General features: G+C 39.6%; 1 protein-coding gene across 1 annotated transcript in view; it reads left to right on the top strand.

Annotated features, from left to right (window-relative positions):
• LOC146695970 (sodium/potassium/calcium exchanger 3-like) overlaps positions 1–22,795 on the top strand; it is a 131,019-nt gene that overhangs the window by 71,785 nt on the left and 36,439 nt on the right. The gene's annotated exons all lie outside the window — the stretch shown is intronic.

Here is a 22,795-nt window from a genome sequence, read left to right on the forward strand (position 1 = left end):
AGGATAATGTAGTCTGTATTACAGGGGACTGTGCTGAGAAGAAGCCACACGTCTTCCTGTTGGTTAGAATGATGACTGTGCTTCTGTAGAGCCAGCAGCAGGATGTTAAAACTGCATTGTCAGAAGTACAGTAATAATGTATAATCGCATTTGTTTAGTCTCAAGCTTTAAAAGATACAGCAGCAAACTGCTGCTACTTGTAGGTGGATGGTGATTTAAAGTAAGCACAGCCAACATAAAGTGTTACAGAGTGTTTTGGATGACCACGTGTCACCATGTACCTCCAATAGGGAAATACAGGGTGGGCCATTTATATGGATACACCGTAATAAAATGGCAATGGTTGGTGATATTAAAGTCCTGTTTGTGGCACATTAGTATATGTGAGGGGGCAAACTCCTCAAGATGAGAAGCACCAAACAAGGATGCCCACTCTCCCCTTCACTTTTTGCAATTTTTATCGAACCACTAGCAGCAGCATTTAGACAGGCTACAACAATTGTAAGAACGTAGAACATAAAATCAGTCTCTATGCGGATGATGTGTTGCTTTTTCTTCAAAACTCACAAACCAACCTTTCTGAGGTAATTACTCTAATAAACTGGTTTTCAAGAGTTTCAGATTATTCAATTAACTGGTCAAAATCTACAGTTCTTCCAATTAACTGCTCCTTCCATAATTCTTTTTCTGCCCCACTACAATCTGGAAATATTAAATATTTAGGTATTAATGTGTCTCCTAAGCTTTCAGACTTAACTAAATTAAACCACATCCCACTTCTAAAGAAAGTAGAAGGTGATCTGACTAGATGGAAATCTCTACCCATATCACTCATGGGAAGGGTCGCCACTATAAAAATGATGATCTTGCCAAAAATAAATTACTTATTTTTAATGATCCCGAACAAACCATCACAAGATTGGTTCAGATCTCTGGATTCATATATTTCTAAATTCCTTTGGAAAGATAAACCCCCGCGTATCAGCTTAAAAACGCTTCAAAGAACCAAGGATAGAGGAGGATTAGATCTGCCTAATTTTCAACAATATTTCTTAGCCAACAGGCTTCAGTACATCTCAGGATGGTTAAAACGTACCTTCTTAGATGAGCCCTGGCTAGATGTTGAACAGGCAATAATCTAGAGATTTCAGACCTACCATTTATCAGCTCAAACATCCAACAACATGAATGCTTTAAAAGCATCAACATCAGCTCTTCTCTGACAGCATGGTGGGAGTTTCTAAAAATAATGAAGTCTTCATTAATCCCATGCAGACGTACACCTATCTGGAATAACCCTGACATATTACAAAACAATAATATGATTAATTTCCCAGAATGGAGTTCCATCTGACAGACATATACAATATGGGATCAACAAGAAAAGCTTTTTAGAATATCAACAAATTAAATCCATAGTAAAAAAGAAATTTAACCTCAGTCAAGTTAAATTGCAAACACCACCAAGCGCGGTACATTTTCTTACTCTTAAATCTCCTAAATTATTGTCTAAAATATACAGAACACTTTCTAAAATAGATGAATCAATATCTCTTCCTATTGCAAAGTGGGAAGCAGATTTGTCAGTCGGCTTAGACCAAAACTTCTGGTCTCAGATTTGCTTAAAAACCTTTAAATTGATTAGAAATCCCAGTCTGCAATTAATACAATACAAAATATTACATAGAGTGCACTATACAGGTCATCGGATGTTCCAGACGGGCTTTACATCTTCCAACAACTGCTCACACTGTCAAGGCAATACACCAGACAATTACATCCATGCTCTTTGGTTCTGTCCACCAGTGCAGAAGTTTTGGCGCGAGATATGTGAAGACTTATCAAAGTGTCTCAAATGTAAAATTCCAATCTCCCCTTTACTGTGCTTGTTGGGCAAATTGGATGATGTCACTACAGAAACGAATACAGTCCACATGGTTTTTACTGCCCTTTGCATTGCCAAGAAAACTGTCCTCATGAACTGGAAAAATAAAAATAATCTTAATTCTAGCCAATATAGAAACCATCTAATAGATCACATCAATCCCTCTGGGCTCCTTTGATCGGCTCCATCACCTAGCGGGGGTGGGGGGTCGTGGTTTCGTCTTGCTCCTCCCTTCTTTTCCTCCCCATCCCCGGCTGCCTCCCTCTTCCCGCTCCAACACACCCACCCACACAAATAGGGCCTTGGGGTGCGGTTGTGTCACCAGGGTGCAGGGGAGGCATTGCCCCCCCCCCCCGTCCCCTTCTGGCTGCCTGTGCCTCAATTTTATTCCACAACTTAGACATCCACATTACTCACACGCTCATAACACATACATATAGGGCCTTGAGGGTGGGCATGTTAACGGTGTCCAGTGGACGGTGTGTGTATTCAACCCCACCTCTGGCGCCGGTGCCCACCTCTCAATTTTAAATCCATGTAGACATTGAGGGTTCTCGGGAGGGGCCGTGCTAACACCTGCTGCTCTCTGGCAGCAGCACCATGCTCTCCCGTGTTTTAAATGCACCTTAGAACTAGGCCTGCACAATAAATTGAAAATTTATTGTCATCGCGATATCAGCCTGCGCGATGGGCCCATCGCAAAAGACGACGTAAACTGCGATAATTGGGTACCTTAAAATGTTTACACACGTGCTTTAAAGAAACCCCTTTACACATTTGACCAGTCGAATAGAGCCCTTCACGGCATTAACCAATCAAATGGATTAGAGGCCCGCTTCCTACGCAGGTGGGGAGCGAACAACGCTGCAGCAACGAGTCAGAGTTGTAAAGGCTGAGAGCGAGATGCATGACGAGAACGGTACTGACTATGAACTCGTGCCTAAAAAAAATTAGTACCTCGCTTTGGAGGTACTTTGGATTTGATAAAGACGATGTTCTCCAAACACAGGTACTCTGCAAAACTTGCCGAACACTCGGCAACCACCAGAGGAAACACGACTAATCTCCACCATCATCTTCAATACAACCACAGAGAACTGTTTGAATAGTTCCAGAAAAACAGGGCTAGCCAAACAAAGGTTGCTAATGTTAAGACAAAGAGCACCGCAGTCCAACAGCCGTCTCTGTATCAGAGTTTTTCAAGTGGAACTCCTTATGAGAAAACGTCGAAGCGCTACAAAGAAATAACAGAGGCCATTACACATTTTTTGACAAAAACATGATGCCTTTAAATACAGTTAGCAGAGAGGGCTTCACCAGTCTGATACATAAAGTGGACTGGAGATACAGTGGGGCAACAAAGTATTTAGTCAGCCACCGATTGTGCAAGTTCCCCCACCTAAAATGATGACAGAGGTCAGTAATTTGCACCAGAGGTACACTTCAACTGTGAGAGACAGAATGTGAAAAAAAAAATCCATGAATCCACATGGTAGGATTTGTAAAGAATTTATTCGTAAATCAGGGTGGAAAATAAGTATTTGGTCAATAACAAAAATACAACTCAATACTTTGTAACATAACCTTTGTTGGCAATAACAGAGGTCAAACGTTTACTATAGGTCTTTACCAGGTTTGCACACACAGTAGCTGGTATTTTGGCCCATTCCTCCATGCAGATCTTCTCGAGAGCAGTGATGTTTTGGGGCTGTCGCCGAGCAACACGGACTTTCAACTCCCGCCACAGATTTTCTATGGGGTTGGGGTCTGGAGACTGGCTAGGCCACTCCAGGACTTTCAAATGCTTCTTACGGAGCCACTCCTTTGTTGCCCGGGCGGTGTGTTTTGGATCATTGTCATGTTGGAAGACCCAGCCTCGTTTCATCTTCAAAGTTCTCACTGATGGAAGGAGGTTTTGGCTCAAAATCTCACGATACATGGCCCCATTCATTCTGTCCTTAACACGGATCAGTCGTCCTGTCCCCTTGGCAGAAAAACAGCCCCATAGCATGACGTTTCCACCCCCATGCTTCACAGTAGGTATGGTGTTCTTGGGATGCAACTCAGTATTCTTCTTCCTCCAAACACGACGAGTTGAGTTTATACCAAAAAGTTCTACTTTGGTTTCATCTGACCACATGACATTCTCCCAATCCTCTGCTGTATCATCCATGTGCTCTCTGGCAAACTTCAGACGGGCCTGGACATGCACTGGCTTCAGCAGCGGAACACGTCTGGCACTGCGGGATTTGATTCCCTGCCGTTGTAGTGTGTTACTGATGGTGACCTTTGTTACTTTGGTCCCAGCTCTCTGCAGGTCATTCACCAGGTCCCCCCGTGTGGTTCTGGGATCTTTGCTCACCGTTCTCATGATCATTTTGACCCCACGGGATGAGCTCTTGCGTGGAGCCCCAGATTGAGGGAGATTATCAGTGGTCTTGTATGTCTTCCATTTTCTGATGATTGCTCCCACAGTTCATTTTTTCACACCAAGCTGCTTGCCTATTGTAGATTCACTCTTCCCAGTCTGGTGCAGGTCTACAATACTTTTCCTGGTGTCCTTCGAAAGCTCTTTGGTCTTGGCCATGGCGGAGTTTGGAGTCTGACTGTTTGAGGCTGTGGACAGGTGTCTTTTATACAGATGATGAGTTCAAACAGGTGCCATTCATACAGGTAACGAGTGGGGGACAGAAAAGCTTCTTACAGAAGACGTTACAGGTCTGTGAGAGCCAGAGATTTTCCTTGTTTGAGGTGACCAAATACTTATTTTCCACCCTAATTTACGAATTAATTCTTTACAAATCCTACCATGTGAATTCATGGATTTTTTTTTCACATTCTGTCTCTCACAGTTGAAGTGTACCTCTGGTGCAAATTACTGACCTCTGTCATCATTTTAAGTGGGGGAACTTGCACAATCGGTGGCTGACTAAATACTTTTTTGCCCCACTGTACCGCATCCCATCACGAAACTACTTTTCCCATGTCGCCATTCCACAAATGTATGAAACATGCTGCAAGACCGTCATGTTTGAACTGAGCCAAGCTGAAAACTACGTAAGCACTACAGTAAAGTTTCCTCTCTGTCATGGTCCTGGGCCATGTTGGCCCAGTATTCTTAGTTTTGGTGTGTTTTGTATTTTGTTCTTTATTTATGCCTTGGTTCCTAGGTTGTACTTCCCAGTTCAGTTTCATATTATTTTGTATCGCCGTTATCTTTTGTCAGCAATAAAGCTGTATTTTGAGTTCAGTCCTGTTTTCCCGTGAGTTTGCGTTTGGGTCCTCATCCTGCCTGCACACAGCCTGATCATGACACTCTCCAGTTTTGAATTACATCATAACTACTTGGTGAGTGGTAAAATGATGAACAGCTGCACTGAGATAATTTGCAGTATAATTTAAGTTATGTTTATTTAAAACTAATTCTAGAGACCGGGAAGGATGTCTTTCAGAATTCAAGCCTCAGAAATTTTTTTATGGGGCAATGTTTTTTAGTAAATAAATATAAATATTTAGTATTTACTGCTGTTTACACTTAGCTAGATTAACGTGATGGTGTTGTGTTTAGTATGTTGCTCTTTTTTTTTGCTTGTTTTCTCTTCTTTTTCTCTCAACACGTGAACCAGGAGATTTTTTCCTCTCTCTTTCTCTTTTTAAGTGCCCTTTCTCACTGTCCCTCTTCCCTTCTGTTTTTCTTTTCCTTCATCTTTCTTTCTCCCTTTCCTATCCCTCAGTCATGTCTGTCCCGTCTGTAACAAAAATAAAATAAAATAAATAATAACAACAAAGGTTGATCAAATGGACCAATACGGCAAGGCCGTGATGATCCATTTGAAATCCATTGGGTATCCTTGTTGGTCTTCAGACAACAATTCTGATGGCTAAAGAACCACATGGGACAGGCAAAAAAAAAAAAAGATGGGTGGTGACCATGGTGGCCATTTAGAAGTCGGCCATCTTGGATACAACTTTTGTTTTTTCAATAGGAAGAGGGCCATGTGACACAAGCACACCATTGTTTTTCTTGTGACATTACCAATACGTTTGATGTGTCACATGGCCTAGAACAGAGAGTCTAACTGTTTCAGGCGTCAATAAATCTGTTCATTTAGGAGCCACGTGCTGTTCGCTAGCAGGACCTTGCTAACCTTTTTCCTGCTCTGGGACTGCAGAGCAGCATAGGTTTGTTACCTACGTAGGAACAGCTAGTGAACAGATATGTTCACACGTGTTCTGTGTTACTAAACAATAAAACACTGAAAGACCATTGTGTAGTGTGCATCAGCTGTAAATCAACTGTAAATGAAATAAATGGTCCGAACAGTCTTCAGAGTTTGTCGTCACATTCTTTGTATCTCTTCTTCCTCCCTCTCCCCCTCTTTTTATCGCTCCCAGTCGACTATTTTTTTTTTAAAGTCACACATGCATGGATACATTCACTGTCCCATCTCCTGTGCCGTGTGCATTATCAGAGAGAGGCAGGGCTCAGGTGTAGATCACTGCTGAAATTGAGTGTCATGGCAGCAGTTCATTAACACTGGGAATTATTAACAGCAAAAGAGTGACAGAGCAGCACCTCTGTGGATCAAACCTACCTACATATATCATGATGTGTGTTTCCTTGAGTTTTAATGTCACAGCTGTTAATGCCCAGAAAACAAAAAAGCCACTACACTTAAGCCAACAATCATCGCTCATTATCAACCTCAGTGACAGAATGAGATGAAAATATATTTAAAAGGTTTTAATCTGTTTTTTTTTTCATATCAGCTTACAAAGCTAAATTAGAACGATCCCAGTACTGCTCAGATTACTGCACCATGCTATGTACACAGCCTCACTATTTGGAATTATCTGGCTCTAAGGATTAGCACTAACAGAGAGGAAGTTTGTAAGAAAATTCGCTCACTGGTCTGTGACAAGTCTGTGACAGTCAGAAGGATAGCCAAAATGTAAATAAGTCTAAATACTTGAATACTATGAATGCACCTAATATTGAAGATTGTAAAATGTGAAACTTTCCATGCTCGTGTCTTAAAAATAAAACACATCTTAATTGTCTACGTGTCCTTTCTCGATAAATGAGTAGTTCGGGTCAGTCCACAACCTGAGGTATTCCTGTTTAGCACAGTACAGCTGATACATTGTATAAAAGATGGACATATCCACTGTGTACTTGGACTGAAGTTATCAGCTAAGACTCGCAGGCTTGGTTAGCATACTGCATCCATGAACTGTACAGGTGCAATGCCAAAAGAGACTTAAACACTTATACAGGCCTAGAGACTGGTTGGCGAGCGCCTGATAACCTCTGGGCGCTAGGGGAAAATATATACTCTGGTGTAGGTGTTTGACTGCAAGAGGTTGCTGGATGTTGCTGGGTGAGACTGTTCACAAACAACCTTATGATGGCTTTGAGCAGTAGCAGTTTACTGTCCATAGTTTGCATGGAAAAAAACATTTGTCTGCAGACACTGGCTACCTGATCACTAAGCGCAAACTGGAAATGGAGAATGCTCACATTAAAAAAAAAAAAAAGTTGTGTTTTACTGCTGAAACCAACACATTTCAATAAGTGCAACTGTTACTTTGAAGGTGAACGATGATTGTTTCTGAAGTTTCCGTTTGAAGCCTGCTTAGTGAGTAGTTGGTGAGAGTTTACAGACAGGGATCTTCCATGCAAATCTCCTGCAACCACTTGCCAACCTGAGGTATAGACTGGCTGGCAGTTGCAGATCACCATACTTTGGCAGATTGCTGTGTCAGTAACTAAAAAATATGATTCACTCACATTTTTGGTTGATGCCATAGGGAAAGGGAAGCAGCTATGTATATTGACATTAACACCAAACTTGACCATCAGCTTAAGTTTATGAAAGTTATCGTGTAGCCACATCATTTTCCTCTTACAATCTTCTGTTTGCATTCTCTGTCACCTTTTATCTGTTTGTAGTTGCTTAAGCATATGCAGGAGGAAGAAATGATTGAAGTTTTTTCCTTAAATGATACAGTAAGTTTTCTTGGGTATAAATTGACAGATTCATTCAGCACCAAAAAGGAAAAACATTAAAAACTGAGCGTCTTTATTCACTCTGTCTTCTTCCGCTCTTTGTTTTCTGCATCGAAACCTTTACTTTTACAAGCATTCCACCTCAGTAAATGTGTTTGTTATTAAGCAGCAGGCTTACAGTCACATGCTGTCAGAGCACCCAGTTACACCGGTCTAAAGTAAAATGAGAACATTTCAGTGCGACAACAGCTCGTCTCATTGTAGCCTACAGATAATCGTCAGCTTCAAATCTGGGCTGCTGCATGGAGGAATTTTATTCATACATTTACAGTTTCTGGTGTGGCAGTGGGGTGTTTCTCATAAAGGAAGAATTAGGGAGTTTAATTTGTTATTCATCTCTACTTTTAAATTAACATCTAGTTATCCTAGAATGCCAATGTTTCTATTAACTATTCAATAGACATTATGCTCAAGATTTACTTCGGAAGGCCAACTGGTGATAGTGATGTATTGTTGGCAATTTGAAGTTCTGCCATTGATGTAACAGCATGAAGATTTTTGCACACAGCCAAAAGTAATGCAAATTAGCAACAAGACTTAATGAGGAAACAAGCAATCAACTACAGGCCCCTTCATTCATAGGAAGTGGCACGTGCTGCGCAAGCAAAGCACAGCGCAAGCACACAGGGAAGGAGTACCGATGCACAGCGCGCTGTGACGTACATTCACACAGCCAACAGAGGCGGAGCCTACAGCTGCGCTGTTTAATCAAAAACACGGAAGAAAACTCGATTCTGTGAGTATGTTCATACGTTTAAGTGCGTATACGGGAGGAAGGAAGGAAACCAGTCTTGTGGAAACATATTTGCACTGAATTGGCGTGAAACAGTGAAACACCTTATTAAATTTCGGAAAGCATATGTATAGTTTAGGTTTATATACTCAAGGTATTAAGCTTAATTTTATACTTTGGTTGTACCTTCTCTTCATTAGTAGAAATAGTGCCAGAGCTCTCTTCTTTATGAATGAGAGATGCATGTTTTGATATAACATGCGCATTTAGTACACGTACAGGCATTGCAAAAAAGTGACATGCAGGCAAAGCGCAACACAGATTTTAGGCTATTGCCTCCAGCTAGCAGTCAGTGCAGTGCATGCTGCTTCCTATGTAAAAGGGCCTTAACTGTTTTCTTCCATTATAACTGGTTACCTAGATTGTTCACTGTAGACAAAAGATGCTAGCAGATGCGTCAGTAGACAGAAAACCTCTCTGTATTTAAAACTTTTGCATCTGGTCAGTGGAAGTACTGGATAACATTTCCCAAAAAGCCACATCTCTACCAGTAATGTGTGGATACACTCCACAGAGGAAAGCAAATTTCTATGACTTTGACACTTTGCGCATAGATGTTTTTACCGAATATATGAGTCAATGTCTGCGGTGAAGACAAAATGAGAAGGAAACAGCAGAAAACAAGACACTGAAGACACAAGAGGAAATAATCAGACTATGAAAAACAGCCCAGGTCGATCTGCCCTCTCCTCTGCTCCTCTATAAACTCTTCCTCTTAGTGTCTGCTTCCTCAGGCCACAATTAACATAAGAGGTGACTCACTGAGGGGGCTGGTGCCCAGTACATACTAGCCCACCCTTGTGGAACAGAAGCGGGGAGACTAACCCCTGTTCTGCCCTGCTTGTTATCTTGTTAATCACTCACAGCAGCAAAACCACAGAATGAATGTAGGTAAAATGTGGCGTTAGTGTAAAGCGATCAGACTTACTGGTTAAGAAAATAAAACAGAATTTTGTTACACTGGCTCCCATCTATTCTCTTCGGCTTATCCTATCCCATACTGCTACCTATCCAGCAGGCCGCTGTCTCCCGCAGGGCTCAACACTGTCTGTATTAGACAAAATACAAACAGTCAGTTCTGGAAGTGTGTTAAAATGTGTTGAAAAGGCAAAGTCAGCACTATAAACATCAGGCCAGCTTTGATGAGAATCAAGCTATGATCGCTCTCTAAAAACACCTCTAAAACGTCTTGTGATATTCGGGATGTGTTGGGTTAGTTTGACAACAACTAATAAACTGGCAAAAGGGTCGCGAGTACCCAAAACCCATTCACAAGTGCAGGAAGTGAGGTCTGTTTTCAGAGTTTGAGTTGATGTGACCTCCAAATTTCTCAATTCAGTCAAGCACCATTAAGACATGTTGTGGAAAAACAAGTCAGATGAAAGGTCTGCTGCTAACATCTTGGAGCCTGATACTGCAGAACACATTAAGAGAGCTTGTGAAAGCCTTGACTCGCCATGTCAGAGCTGTTTTGACAGCATAAGCGGGACCTGGACTGGGCAGGTGGTTTTAATGTTGATCAAAGTGTATTAGTCACATGTCACACACCCAGTCCTCCATAGAGGAGACAGTGAAGGAGTGTATTGAGCTTTCTATCTCATATCATTTGAATCCCAGGTCAGCACAGGTCATGCTCTGATTTCTCACTGTCCACATTTGCTGCCACACTGATTAAATGCCAGTATTACCATCTAACCTTTAGCATGGATGTAGCACACGCACACACACAAGCACTCACGCCGCTGTTTAGTGTGTACTTGTTTTTTCCAAATGCAACACAAAGTCTGCTGTCATTCATCTCCCAGACGTCCTACATCCCTGCCTCCGTACCATCTATCCATTTTCCTTTTTCAGTATCAGTTTTGTTTTCCTTCTACCCATACACTGTGATTCAAACCTCACACCTCCCAACTTGCAAATAGACACATTTCCATGAATATGATGTCTCTGTAGAGGATTATAAAAACAAACTCCTTGGAAACAAGGACGCAGAACATGGAGAGACACAGAGAGAGAGGATTCCCAGCCAAAGCTTATTAAAAGCCTGCGTGACTGTGTTTGATCTGGAATGTGTTTCATCAGGTGTTCTCCACCAGCTCCTAAAAAGAGCATCTTACTCTTTAGCTCTTAATATGTTCAACATATTTCAACTTTCTCTGTTTCACACCATCTGTCTCTGAAAGCACAAAGGCCTGCTTTAGTTGTTGATGGAGCAGAAAGAGTGGCTAAAAATAGGAAAGTTACAGGCCACAAAATCAAGAAACATGAAAGCAGTTATGCTAAATCCATCCAGCATGGGGCCTTAAGAATTATGTGATAGTTCCACAGATGGCACTGCGATGGTAAGGGACTGTCTACCTTTGATTGCTTTTTAGAAAAAGGTCAGAATTTGCCTTTCAATTGGTAAATATTAGATGTCCTTTCTTGTGTATTTACAACAATAAAAGACTCACAGTATATCTGTGTGAGCATCATGGAGCTGGAGAGATTAGAAGTGAATCTCCAACACTAAAAGTTGAACATTAGGCTGAGGGTTTCTGTCAACCAGGTCAGTTTCCACTCAGGGAAAGATTTCAGCTCTATAAAGATAACACCTGCCTGCTGAATTATAATTATTATGGCCACAAGTGCGAGTTTAAACATACACCATTCAACACAGTTGGTAAACCATCCAGCTGGATAACATATTGGAGCACGATGAATTCAGTTCAGTTTTATTTACGTAGTGTCAAATCACATAAACAGTCACCACAACGTGCCTAAAATGGTTGTTGTTGCCTGACACTATCACCGAAGGTCAGATGAATCCCTGGGTGGTTGCTCAGCAGAGTATACAAGAACTGTATACCCAAAGTCTCAATTATTCTCTGTAGATTCATCATTTTTGTCATATTACATTTTTTAAAAATTACTTGCTAAAAGTTTTTCCAGACTTTTGAAAAGGCTCCTTTAAAGTTTTTATGGATTCTCTGCCAGCAGCACCTTTTCTGCAAATCTGAATTCATATCTTAGATCTTTCTCAGATCTTTGTGTCCTGTGAGGTTTAAAGGTGATAAACTGCAGCTGAGCCTTAAGTCTTAAAGTCTTATATCAGATTTACCTCTGACTCTGCTTCTAATCTAAAACGTGGCACACTATTATAGTATCTGTCGTATTAAAATAACAATTAAAGAGCTACAAGAAGGAGCAGAAGCAGTTTTTTTTGTTGTTGTTGTTGTTTTGTTTTTTTCCCCACACTGACAACCCAGGGAATACAGAGGTCACTTGCCCAGCTACTGTAGCTCAAGGGTGGGCTAGCGTGAACCTGACGCCCCCTTCACTATGCCACCTATGGTGCTAATTGTGGCCCAGGGCTGCAGACACTCGGAGGGATAGTTTATGGAGAAGCGAAGCGGAGCAGAGGGCAGCTCAACCGTTCACTCAGTCTTCCTGCTCTGCTCTCCTGCTGTCTTTTCTTTTGTTTTTCCGTTGGACGTGTTTCTTTTTGCAGTTATCTGCATTATTTTTTTTGCCTTTTCCTTCAGATCTTAAAAGCCATCACAAAGACTTGTTTATTTGTATTTATCTAACATGATGTTAGTGGGCGGTTTACAGGAAAATGCAGTAAATAGAATTGACCTCTCTGTTCGCCCCCCTCTCTTTCTCTAATTTCTACACTTTTCTTTCCTGCTGACGAATGTCCGACGTGTTAGGTAATACCACCCACTCACTTGTAAGCACTTGTGGCAGAAAATAAATGCAACCACATGCTGCAGTTTGTGTATATGTGTGTACTTGCATGCTTTCTTCTGCAGTAACGTGTTAACGATTAGCAAGCTTAAGGCCACGGGCTTGAACATTTTCAATTTACATCATATTTCTGCTGCTGCTTACATGCACATGTCGTGCAGACCCTGTCTGTCTGAAGCTGCTGAGTTCAGCATAGAAAGTAAGAAACTAAACAAGTGGTGCTACCAGACTTAAACTTACACATTCTTCTTAATGCATTAAAATGCATTTGCAGGATTAGGACGGCTACACGACTGATTTGCTCTGGGTGTGTGTGTGAGTGCATGCACTTATAGCTGTAGTTTACAAACGTGCATTTTTCAATGCAAGTGCAAGTACAAGTTTTACCTTTTGAAACATGTTGGCTAATACTTTTTAGACTAACATCATCTGTTGCCGGTTTGGGTCACACTTTTTAATGGTTCACTGCTACATTTATTACCCATATCCTAATCCCTGAATTAGATTCTCATTTGCAACAGTATCTATACCAAGAGTGCCATCTTCTCTTCTTCTGGGACACCACTTCACACAGACGTATAGATAGCAAGACAGTGATGAAGAAATAGTACTTTAAATTTATGTTACTGTATTTTTTGCCAGACAAATTAAGAACAGTATTGTTATTGATGTTATTTGCATTTTTTTATCTATTTTTAAAAATATGTGACCCTTAATTTTTTGTCATTTTGATGTGTTTGGGATCAAGTTTGAAAGTCTAGTATTGTGCCAATCCCAGATGATTAGAGAGACCTACTTGGCCCACACAAATGATGGGATCAGGTGGCTCGGTTTTTCCTGTGTGGAGCAAACATACTGAAATGGTTTGTGCTTCTTTCAAGGGGACATGTGGAATAAAGTTATTCAGAGTAATCACTTTCATACTTTGATGAAGCACTTTCTTTCTCTTCAAAGATGAAAATGCCTATGACTACTCTAAGAATGAATGCTTCACTCATTCAAGCGTTCACTGGATGGTTTGAGTTTGAAATAATGTGAATGCCATGCTGTGGCCTTCAGTGTCACCAGATGTCAGTCCAACTAAATGACTATGGGAGATTTCATGGTACTGTGCTAAACTCCACCACGATCATAAAAACACAAAATGAGGAGACATCTTTTCTTTGCTAGTTTCAGAGAATTTTAGGATCACTGCATACGTAGTTGTTGTTGTTTTCTTTTAAAGTGATGTCATTTTTTTTAATGAGAGTAGGGCTGCTGTTTGCTTCTTACAGTGCTCTCCTTATACACACTGCAGCATACATATATGTGCATCTGTCTAACACAGCAGGTGCTACAGCATGCTTTGTCATAGATGTAGGAAAAACCATCTGTCATCTGCATAAAGCAGCATCTTTTCTGCAGTTCTTCAAACACCGCAGCCTCCTTAGATCCCTTTAATGATGCATCAGCTTTGCCTCTTCTTTCTCTCCTTTCTGTGTGGCTCTGTCTCTGCTGGAGCCACAGGGCTCTTATGTAATGCTTGTGATATTACGTAAGCGTTGGGGGTGGGAGCATTGTGGGTTAACTGTTTCTCTGCCGCTGAGTCTTATGTCTCCACTGAGGTCAATCCACATTGGTCTTACACAGCTCTACAAAGCTCTACAATATTACAGATAGACTTGTGTGTGTGTAAAGCTAACGCGTATCTCAAATTTATGGCATTTTCTGAAGCATAGCATCTGTGACTTAATGTTTTGGCCCTTATATGAAATGAACCCATTGGTTTTGTTTTGTTTTACTTGTTTATTTTTATGATAAAATACTGTGTGGTGATTGGAAACATGTTAACAGTTTTCAAAACCTGAAAATATGACCAAGTAATAGTAATAGACATATTTACTCGTACCAAGGGATTCTCTTTGGACTCTAGTACTTTCTTCATTCTACTGCTTGGGACATTAATACATATCTAGATATCTATTATGTATAAGACACTCCACTTTTATGCAGTTCAAGCATTTACTCAGGATCTGAGTCTGGCTGCTTTGACTAAGCAAAATGTGACCCACATACTTGTAATGTATGTGAAGCAAGGCTTGTGACTTTTAGCCACATGCAGCCTACACTACACCCATATTGACTTTTGGCACACACATTTTCTAATGCCAGTCAAGATTGGCAAAATTAGATAACCCTAAAATGTTAAGTATAACAATGGCCATTTATAACTCAATTTCAAAGTAATATATATTATTATTACTACTAATAATATTATTATAAATAATAATCACAGGGTGTAAATCACAGACACCCTTGTGTTACAGCTCAGTGTAAAACTGCCTTTGAAGTAAGACTGTCTGCACTGTTTTAGTGAGCACAAAATTCAATACACACATTTATGAGGCTGGAACCGTGTAGTACAATGTTGGCTAATTCTTAATTAGCTAGGTATTAATTAGCGACCCTGAAAAGGATAAGTGGAAGAGAATGGATGGATGGATAGTTCATTTTTTGGAGATAACACAAACTAAGAACGACTAATGCTTTGACACACACCAGTCAAAGGTTAGTGAAGGATAGAGATTTCTAGGGAAATGGGGATCAAAGATACACACACACACACACACACACACAAAGCATGTACTGTATGCAGTGTGACTGAATGCATTCTTCATTCACACATCTGGTTAAATGTTTTTAAGCTTTCACACATCCTTGCAGCACTGAGGTATTTAACTACCTGTGATCTCAGTTAAGAAAAGGCTCAATGATCCAGGAAGCTCAGATCTGGCTTGTTTCACTGTGTGTGATAAGAAAAGTTCTTAATGTGAGAGGCTTTCTAAATTAGCTTCCCCTGCTCTGTGTGGATTTTGCTTTTTAGCATCTTTCTGCAAAATTTTCCACCTGTTTCTCTTTCATGTGCACTATTTTGTGCAGTAAGAGCAGACAGCTTTCTTAGGCGAAATGCTCTGATAAACACACATCTAATATATTTATGAGCTTTATGAGGTGTTAATTTGTGAGTGTTGTGTTTATAGCTTTCTGTTTCTCAATGGCAGAAAAAAACATTTTAGGTGTTTTTTGGCAAATAATTTGTACAAAAACTTTAATTTACCACATTGTGTCTGTGTATGTGTGTTTATTGCTTGGTTCTTCATTCTCTTTCCAGTTTTTCCTTGTTTCTTTCTTTTATGCCTTGACTCTAAATAAGCCTCATTTCATTCAAGTTGAAGCCTTTGCCACAATTTAAAATTTGTGACCACATTCTACCATTTCTTTGTGAGGACATAAATGCAGATAGGTTGACCACTTGGATACAAGCCTCCAAGTGGAGGTAACAATAATGCTTCCAATTATAAAAAAGTAGATCTACACTGTAATCACCTGACCTGTGCTGAGATTTGCATGTTTTGTGGATATAACCATCTGCATCACAGCATTTAAGTGGATGCTGCATGATCTGTCACAAGGGACAACCTCCGCTCAGGGCCAATGTGAAGATGGCAAAAACTAGTTTCTCTAGGTGAACTTCAGGACGGCTTCTAAAGCAAGTCGCTCACTATAGTCTCTCATTTTGAAACAGCTAAGTTTACTCGTTAATAGAAAATAATTGAGGCCTATGTGGATAACACAAAATATCTTAGTGAGGTCTTATACCTTATCCACCTTGATACTGAAGTTAGCATAGCTAACTTCAGTATCAAGTATCAAGTTAGCATTATTTAGAAAGTCACAAATCAGACTAGACCATTCAATAAGTTTGTGTTTTAGTTTTAGTAAATTCAAATCTTTTTTTTTCTTTTTTTTCGTTTATTACTTAACATTAACATGCTGTGACACTACGGTGTAGTGGTTTACACACACAGTGAAAGATCCACCATTCAATCTCAGAAGGAGATGGTTAAAAAATCTGTCAGTCAGGCTTTCTGTTGTGGTGACCCCCTGTGAATGAGTGAGCAGCTGACGTAGCATTAACCTCCTAAGACTCAAACTCTTTCATGGCATGCATTTTTAATATCCATTTGCTATTTGGGCTGATTGGGACCTAAAAACAAAGAATTACCTTTTTTTTGGGGGGGGGGAGTTTACCTGATTTTTGTTTCTGAGAAAAATGAGATCCACATATGAGGACAATGGCTTTAAATTTCGAGAGAACAGTGCCAGTATAATGTCCTCATATGTGGATATCAGGCCCTTGTAGAGCAAAATTTTGTATTTTGGTCTAGACAACCCAAAATGTGATGTCCACAAATGTGGACGCCAGGTCCTAGGAGGTTAATTAGCTGAAATATGTGTCTATGCATTGCACCCATAGTTTTTGAAAGCAACTTGCTAACCAAAGTTGCTAGCATTGACTGGTAATTTAGGACTTCATTGTTTAAGCCCATCTCTTCAGCCAACTCTCTAGGACCAAAGTCTTTGTGCAGTCATACCTATCACCATCCGTGCCCTTTAGACAGAATGGAGGTTTAAGGCATTTCTGCACTGGCTGCACTGACAAGTGGTATTGTGTGAGTATTCTTAAATAGCATCGTCAGTATAATCTATTTATTGTAAAGAGACATAAACACGAAGTGGATAAATGACAGTTAATCTGTCTGTAGTGAATGGTGTCGAAAAACAACATGTTATGAGTCATATTTGAGAAGTAGCACAGTGCATGTGGAGTATGCACTTTGATCATTTAATACCCTGCAGTGTGTTATCCCCACATGTTCATTGACTTAAAAGCTGTTCCTTTGGCTGATTGCTTTACTTTATTTAAGCTTTACTTAAGTCCTTCAGCTTGATGGTTTCATCCAGCCTAAAACCAAACAAACCTAAATAGGTCATTTTTTATTCTCCTCTTTCATTTTGGTGTTATATGAAAACTGTATGTGGGGCAGGGCACTCCTCACCCTACTCTGCACATGTACCTCTATAATGCTATCAGTAATCACTTGTGGAAGTTGGAAAATGCAGCAGGCAGAAGCTGACATCAGTACAGACCGCAGGCCAGTCCAACAGTCGGCCGCATGTATCTGTTCAATCCTAAACCAAGACGCATATTCATAAAGGACTATTTTCAACATTTAAGCACTTACAGTAACAGAACCCTTCGTCCCCAGTGTCAGAGGATGACTACGGAAGCACAAAACCTGTGTTGCAGCCAGGTTACAGCTGGGGGATCTACCGCAATATGCTTATCTGTCAAATTCCACCAAATCTTATCAAGATAGACAAAAAAATTTGTGCATGTTTCTCTGCCACCGATAAAACGATAAAAGCTGTCTTCAGAACTGGCTTTTGCCAGCTATGGGTTCGTGCAAAGTTTAAACTGCTCCTCTCTGTCGTGATAAATGACATTATATAACTGCATTTTAAATAAGATAAGAGATAAGATAAGATAGAACTTTATTAATCCCTCGGGTGGGTTCCTCTGGGAAATTCGATTTCCAAAAAAGCACAGCACCGACAGAAGTTAGAGTTATACACACACACATATATATAAATACAGAGACAATATAAATAAAATATACGAAGGGGATAAATAGAATAAATAGGAATAAAAATAAAAATACAAGTGAATTGCACATTTCAAGTATTGAGTCTATTGCACCGTTGACTATTTACAAAAGTATTGCACAAAAGGTATTGTACAGTGAGGTGAAGAGGCACTACAGCTTAGTTGTTCCCTCCTTTGTCCTCCTGTTTCCCCTCCCTCTCCCCTCCAGAGAGGAGTTAAACAGTCTGATGGCGTGTGGGACAAAGGAGTTTTTAAGTCTGAGAAATAAATAACATAGACACATAATACAATAAACCAGTCAGAAGCTTAAAGTTTTAAAGTGTTTTCTTTATAAATATTGTATCTCCAAAAAGTATAATGTACTCTGTATTTCGCTTCTTTTAAATTTCTGGGAAACAGTCTCTTAAATACATAGACAAAAAACAAAAATAGGCATTCTGGATATAATCAGGAAACTTTCAAATGTAAATGAAGGAAAACAGAAACAAAACTGCTTATTATCAAGGCAAAACAAAAGTTCTGAATGAAAAAGGCACAAGAGGTACTGTACTAACTCAGTAAAGTGGGCAGTGAGCCTTATATAGATATGGAACCACAAATCCAGTGTTGATGTGAAGTTGTTCAATTGTCACTATCCTCCATAAGTAGCTGGAAAAGCGCCATCTGAGAAAAATGTTTTTGCATGGCTCAGTTATTTTAACAGTGCCTTCATTTTTTGAGTCTTTATGGGGCGTCTTTTTCGGTCAAGTTTTGTTAACATGGTGTCATTTTGTCGTATATCTCACCGCAAGGGCATCATTAAACCCACCGTTCTTTACAAGAAGGTTATGTTAAATTGACATCACATCGATGCTGTCACAATCTGTTGTTTCTGCCAGTCGTGCACTTCAGAACATGAAAATACCATGCAGTAATATTAGTGGTATGCCAGTATATTTGTAGTGGACTGTGGAAGCATGTGCAAGACGCCTGCACAAATCCCAGTTAAACCCATGGCTTCACAGTGTATCAAAGTCAAATTACAGTCTAACAACAGTGGAATTATAGTGATACTAAAAGTTTAAATGTCCAGGTTTCAAAGCTCTTTCCAAGATTTTGATATGAACAGAATTAAAAAAGTTGAATTTACTTCTTTTTGTCCACCAGCACTGCACACTCCTGCACGTGCATTCAGTCTGTTAGAACAGTAGTTATTTCGTGGTATGTTGCCTGTTCGTCCATCTGGAAGTCTCATTATAAGTGCCAGACTTGAAGGGAAAGGAGAGAGAAGAGACAGCTTCGTGACAACGGCCCGTCAAACACACACAAACACGCAGCTCTGGTAGGAATAGAGTTGGCCTGTGTCTGTGCCTGCATTGGCTGAGTGAGCCTCTAATCTGTGAATTGAAAACACAACGATTCCTGGAAAGAAGAAGTCATGCCAGCAGGCTGAGACTGTTATTGTCTTTGTTATTCTGGGGCTGTGTGGAATTGGCAAAAGCAGCATCTCATCAGCATCTATATGAGCCCGCGGATGTTGCGATTTGTGTGTTTTTGTAATGTGTGCGTGAGAATCTGCATACAATCTGTGTCAGATGTGCGACAGTACAGACACCGAACTTAATTGTTCTGTTCTCGGCATGTTCTCAGGATGATGTGGCCTGCTATTTTTATCTGTGTGCACAACTGTCCTGGCTGGGAGCGTTCAGTGTGAAGCAGATTTTGCTGATGGAACCGGCCAATAAAGCGAAAGCTGTTTTCTGACAGATTTGTTTCCCACAGAGTTGATAAGTACCTTTCACTTGCTGACTGACTTTCTGTTTAACATCTGAGGTTCTGCTGATGCGCTTATTAAATTACTTGGAGAAAGAGACACATTTAAACCAGCCTAAAAATTTCAACGATGGCAGTGTTGTTTGATTTGCAACCTGCTCTGTTGTTTTCTCACTGCTGTTTGTCAGTCTCTCAGTCTGTTAGTAGGTGGGAGCAGAAACAATCAAGCCAAATTTCCTGAAACTTGGTGGAGAATAGGACTGGGTGATATGACCCAAAATTCATATCTTGATATTCTTTAGCTGGATGGCGATATACGATATATATCTTGATATTTTTTAAAGCCATAAAGTAAGAACAAAAAGAGAGTTCTTAGTCAAAGCTGTGTCCCAGATCTCACACAGGCACTTTTATTAACATACAGCATAGATGTACATGAAAAAATTACTCAGAAATAAATTATCAGCATTTATTAAATAATAATGCTCCATAAATAAAATAAAGCAATGTTGTTTTTGTGCATAAGAAAAAGCTCACAATTGTAAACTAAAAGACGCTGAGCATAATAACAAAGACAGGCAGATTTCACAGCTGCTCTGGTCCCAAGTTCTACTGCGTAACTGAAAGCCTCTTTGTAACCATGTCTCTTACAGGCGCCATTTGTGGTCCTTATACACACACAATACGGTAATATTACGTTGAAGACAATCCATCAAGCGGTGCGGCTTTGTAGCTTACCAAAGTCATAGTGAAACATTTTTTGACAGATTGCTGAGCGCCGTGTACCACATAAAATCGGTTCATGTTCAGTAAGCACAACCAGAATTCATACATTAGGCGCACTGTCGATTTTTCAGAAAATGAAAGGATTTTAGGCATCAACGTGTTAGCGGTTACCTCGAGAGGCAAACTTGTGGCTCCACAAGTATAATTATAACGTAACATAGACTATATCGATATAAACGATATTGTCACATCTCATATCTTGTATAAAAATATATCGATATATTTAAAAACTCGATATATCGCCCAGTCCTAGTGGAGAAGTACAAATTTGGGCCGTACAAGAAGACATTAACTTCTGGTGCAGATCTGAATTGGTTAATATTTGATAAAACCATATATTTTTTGATGAATGTCGTTGTGAATTTACATATGATGCAAAAGTTGCGATAGGCCCCCCAAGTGCAGTTCAGTTTATTGTTATTTGAATTTGAATGAATTATCATTCTAATCTAAGTAGTTTTATGTAGCTATAATGTATTTACCTTTTTCCAAGCATCGATTCAGTATCATAAACTGTTTTGGCTGTCAACACATAGATTCTAAATTTGGTTAAGTAATCAAATATATAAACAAGGGAAAATTTGATTGTAGAAACTAATAATCACTTGTGGAAAAAAGCCTCCCCTCTAGTATCACTCTGTCAGCGGACTGGCACAGAGGCTGGATATTCATCAGAAAGGCTGTTAGCCACAGCGTTGCTAAGGAGTTCATTAAAGGAGCGCTGTCCATACACAACACCGCAAACAGTATGAGCTTGTGCAATGTAAATTCTAATGGGCTAACCTCACTAAGAAAAAGTTTGCAAACCAATTGCCTTAAAAACGCAAGTGGAATAGAAAATTTATGTTGTAACAAAAGAAACTACAGACTACTTCATAATTTAAGTCAGATGTACTCTTGTGTTAGTAAATACTAGTTGTTTAGAACAGTAATTCTGAGTAATGTGAAAGTACCTGCAACAGATGATTTCTTAGTTGTATTTGCTTGAACAAGCGTCTCATTTATTTTTTAAAACTATGCAAACTGATTGTTTTAGAAAGAGCTCATGTTGTCAAGGGCTTCAGAAATCCATAGAAATAAATAAAAACAGCTCCATTCTCCTAAAAGAGTCGCATATATAAAATAGAGTGGCGGTATAAATGTGACATTTTTTAGTTTTGTAACATCATTTGTAGATGAGGTGCAGAGAACAGGTTTAGTTGGTACTTTTTACATATAAAAAGTCACGAACTATAATTTAATATAATTAATGTGGGACTTAAAACCATTTCATTAGACTGTACAGACATTTATATAGTTAAATTCTTGAGAGCATCCAATTAAATACCTTCTTAAAAAATTATGGCAGTCGCCCCTGAACCAAGGTGGTGAGCATCTGGGAGTCGACACTCTCAATAGACCTCAGGCCTCGTCACTCTCAAAGCCTGTCTAAAAGCTAACAAAAGCAACAGCTGATCAGTTATTAGAAAACTGCTCACAGTACCCATTTATACATTTAAAAAAAATCCAATGTTTTAACTATTTAAACTAAAGATAAAAACAAAAAGGGGTCATTTGTATATGAATGAAGTCAACTGTGATTTGCTACATTCTGTTTTGGAGAAATTGTCCCTCCCTGTTTTACAAAAAGAAAAATCAATCAATGACAAAACAAGAGAGGAGTAAAAGTTAGGAGGCCTCCAAATCTGTGTGATCAGCGTCAACCTTTTCATTTAACGCCTGATAAAACCTACAATTCAATAGGAAACTTCCCCACAGCTTCTTTAATATGTAAAGTTAAAAACTTAGCAGTGCTGCAGACATCAGGAAGGTCATCATCACGTAGAACATTGTGACTTTGCAGCACTTCCTGTCACATCTCTCTTATAGAACAAATAGAGAACAAAATTAAGAACCATTCAAACTTGCAAAGACAATAAAAGGCCATCATGTGACTGTATAGTTGCTGACTGAAGGAGGGAAATCTACAGGTTTATCATTATTAACAGCAGTGAAGAATACTGTACCAGCTTATAAACTGTTGCAGACTTATAACTTAGGCTGTGTGCGTATATACACTTCCCCCTTCTTCATTTCTGAGTTGTTGGGTTTTTGTTTTTGCATATTTGTCATATTCAAATGTTTTGGATCAAATGACTTTAATATTAGTGAAAGGAAACAAAATCAAATAAAAAGTGCAGCTTTTAAAATAATGATTTCATTCATTAAGGGAAAAACAATGTCTGAACTTACCCGGCCCTGTGTCAGAAGGTAACCAGAACAACTGGTTGTGCCAGTCTTGGCATCCTGCAC

Source organism: Copadichromis virginalis, linkage group LG13 (genome assembly GCF_057382275.1).
Source record: "Copadichromis virginalis isolate Kocher_CV1m ecotype Utaka linkage group LG13, C_Virginalis_male_GT1.1, whole genome shotgun sequence".
In the NCBI taxonomy this organism is placed as follows: Eukaryota; Metazoa; Chordata; class Actinopteri; order Cichliformes; family Cichlidae; genus Copadichromis; species Copadichromis virginalis.